This window comes from Suncus etruscus, chromosome 6 (genome assembly GCF_024139225.1).
Source record: "Suncus etruscus isolate mSunEtr1 chromosome 6, mSunEtr1.pri.cur, whole genome shotgun sequence".
Lineage (NCBI taxonomy): Eukaryota > Metazoa > Chordata > Mammalia > Eulipotyphla > Soricidae > Suncus > Suncus etruscus.
In genome coordinates, this window is record NC_064853.1 from 59807035 (window position 1) to 59810846 (window position 3812).

The window sequence follows — 3812 nt, forward strand, 5'->3', positions numbered from 1 at the left end:
AGAAAAAAAACATACATTTCATCCTGAATATCTTATAATATGAGAAAACATAGAGTAAAAATTAGACCTTGGATATTTGTATCTTCATGAAAAATCTTAGTGAGAAAATCCACATAACAGGGTTATCCTAAAATTTGGGGGATGCTTTGGTAAACAAACTAAATCCATATTTATCTTTCATTAGATAAAGAGTATCAGGAAAGGTAATAAATATTAATCATAATAATAAGTATATAGTATGTTAGAAGAAAACATAAAGAATTCTTTTAATTTTTAATTCTTTTTAAAAAAAATTTTATGTTTTCATTATGATTGTATAGTCAATTTCAGCAAAGAGGTAACTTGAAATTTTTATTCTTTTTTTTTTTTTTTAACTCCTGGCTTTGAGTTCAGGAATCACTCCTTTCAGGGCACAGGGGACCATATGTGATGCTGGGATTCAACCTGGGCTGGCCATGCAAGGCAAGTACCCTACTCATTGTCACTCCAGACCCATCATAAAACTTTTAATAAGGTGTAAGAATTTGTAAGGTTCTGAGGTAAAACAACAATGAATCCACAATCCAGAAATAGTGGTGACTCTCTTTGAAGATCTTTTTACAGACCTTATATGCATAATTACATGTAAAAGAAAATCCATGAGTTGTGAGATCACCACACACAAAGTATCTCCTACCACAGGCAGATGTGTATGAAGAAGCAGGGTAGCAGTGAAAGATAAATAAACTGAGCTAGTCAGGAGAGTCATGGAGTCAGTGTCTACTCCCTTGTGACATCGTCTCCAAGGGCCAAGCCAACTGTCTTTTCTTTATTATCCCAGAACAAAATCCACCAGAGCGGAGCATGGCAGATTGATCCAGGTGGGTGTTTACATATCAAAGGAGATTTAACAAAAAAAGAAAGATGTGGGAATGCCTTTGTTTTGGGTTAATAGCTGGGTGTCATCTTACAATCACACATAAACATTCATATATTGAACTTATAACTAATATGCTATACATAAATTTATATCAATATATTGAAATATATAATGCTTGTAAATTTGAGAAAGGACATTACTGAGAATAGTATTTAATTTTTCTGTGATCAGAATTTTAATGTCTCTTTTATTTGAATATTCAATATAATGCCTTTATTTGAATTTTTCTCTCTTAGGCTAAAGAAAAATATTCTTTAAATCTGAGAATTAATACTGACCTTATCTGCTTAGCTCAGTGCAGAGAAGTGTCCAGTTTTAGTCTTCTTTAGATATAATTCATTGAAATACAATCTTTCTCTTTTACCTTAAGCTATAAAGGGACAAGTAAGAGATCCTGAGAAGACAAGGTTAAATGACTTTATTGTCCTTTCTCTGTTTCCTCACCAGAAAAGGGGGATTAATAAAGCTGACTTGTAACCAAAGGATATTGAAGGATTAACTAATTATTGGTCATATGGTGCTGAACAAAGGTTGTTACTAGAGAAGGAAAATTTTTTTTATCAGATTGTACCTTTCTGGCATTTGTTGCCTTGGTAACCAGATTTGCAGGTACAACTGCCATTTTTGGCATTGCATTCCAGGATATTCTCTTCCACACTGACATTCTGCAAAACAGCTAGCTCCAAAGACTCCCTTGGGACAATCTGTAAGCAGATTGAGGCAAATCGGTCACCTGAAAGCCATGCTTTGTTTCATTGACATTGTTGGTGCACAGGCATGTAGTTCTGCAAAGGTTGATTATGGGGAAAGCAAGGAGATCATCCTGACTGCCAGGGGAAAAAAGAAATAAATGTCTTTCAAATCAGGCAATTCATTCAATTTTTGGCAACAGAAAATGAACAGTGAAGCCTGAAGTATTTAAAAGGCTTTGGTGCTTCTGGAAGCGCGTTGCTTCTCAGTGTGCTCCATGGATGCCGATAGTAAATATTATCCAAAGATGGTTAAGTCCTGCCAGGCCTCATTTTCAACCTGCTGCAGTGTGGAAATAATGGGCAAGTATTAATGTGAGAGCTCATCATTGTCTTCACTACCTTTAATTATATGGTAATCAGAGATTATTTTATATCATATAGGTAACTCAAAATTTTATCAGAACAGAAATCCTATTTTGGCTGCAGATTTGGCAAATGGTGATTTTATTTCTTCATTATTTTAGGGATATATCAATTTATATGCCAATTAATACCAATGATAGAAATAGGTATATGTCAATAAGCTTAAATGAAAATAAAAAAAGAACTTTCAGCCGGAACCACCATCCTCCAGTTTTTTCCAGTAAATCACAGTCATGACCAACACAAAGGGAAAGAGGAGGGGCACCTGCTACATGTTTTCTAGACCCTTTAGAAAACACGAAGTTGTTCCTTTGGTCACATACATACAAATTTATAAGAAAGGTGTTATTGTAGACATAAAGGGAATGGGCACTGTTCAAAAAGGAATATCCCACAAATGTTACCATGGAAAAACTGGAAGAGTCTACAGTGTTACCCAGCATGCTGTTGGCATTGTTGTAAATAAACAAGTCAAAGGCAAGATTCTTGCCAAGAGAATTAATGTTTATATTGAGTACTCTAAAAGCTGAGACAACTTCCTGAAGTGGGTGAAGAACAATGATCAGAAAAAGAAGGAAGTCAAAGAGAAAGGAACTGAGGTTCAGTTGAAGTGAAGTGCCAGCCTGCTCCACCCAGAGAAGCACACTTTGTGAAAACCAATGGAAAGGAGCCTGAGCTGCTGGAACCCATTCCTTATGAATTCATGGCATGAGAGGCATTTAAAAAATATAAAAGATCTCTGAACTATAAAAAAATGAAAGAAAAGTGAAGAAATCATACTTTTCTTTCAGTAAGACAAAAACTACTCAGGGTTTGTTATGCACTGAAATATGTCCTCCAAGATTTAACATGCTTATTTCTAAGAAATTCTCAGAATCTCAGTAGATTATCATATTTGGAAATTATATTTAGCTTATAAAATTAACAAGATGAAGTCACACTAAAGTAGAATGAGGTTTTAATATATGTTTTATAAGCATGAAAATTTGGGCAGAGTGTCATTAAGAAGTATGAAGTTACTCTGCCACAAGTTAAGAGAGCATGAAACTGATCCCCATACATATCTCAATAGCAAAACACTGGACATCTTGTTTTTAGTAAATAAAAGCAATTGATGTTTATAGCCAATAGGACAACTAAGTTTTATTGTTCAAGGCATCCTACTTGTATACTTGCTAATACTTACTATGACAATACTAAAAATCTAATAAGACATTGCATATTCAAGTGTCCAGAGCATGGCATCAATAAATGAAACCTCAAGCTTTAATAATAAAAGTGTTCTCAATGTACATTTTAGATTCAGGTCTGATCTCAAGGTTCACTTTGAGTTGACTTTTGTGTAAGGTGTGAGATCTAAATCAGACGATTTTTTTTTTTTTTTTTTTGGTTTTTGGTCATACCTGATGATGCTCAGGGGTTTCTCCTGGCTATGCACTCAGAAATCACTCCTGGTTTCAGAGACCAACCCTGGAGATCAAACCATGGTTTGTCCTAACTTAGCGTGGGCAAGGCAGATGCCTTACCACTTGCCGATTACTCCAGCCTCTGAATACAGATTTTTTTTATATGTGGTAATCCAATTCTCCCAATATCACTTGCTGAAGAGACTGTTTATTCCATTTCATGTTCTTAGCCCTTCAGTCAAAAATTAGTTGACCAGTGCCAGTGGGATAGCACAGCAGGTAGGGAGTTTGCCGTGCTTGTAGCCAACTTGGGTTTATCCCCATTATCAAATATGGTCCTCTGAGCCTACGAGGGTGATTTCTTAGTGCAGA

General features: G+C 35.3%; 1 pseudogene; it reads left to right on the forward strand.

Moving 5' to 3' along the window:
* The first annotated feature begins 2267 nt into the window (after positions 1-2267).
* On the forward strand, positions 2268-2746 carry LOC126010866 (60S ribosomal protein L21-like; annotated as a pseudogene).
* The last annotated feature ends 1066 nt before the right edge of the window (positions 2747-3812 follow it).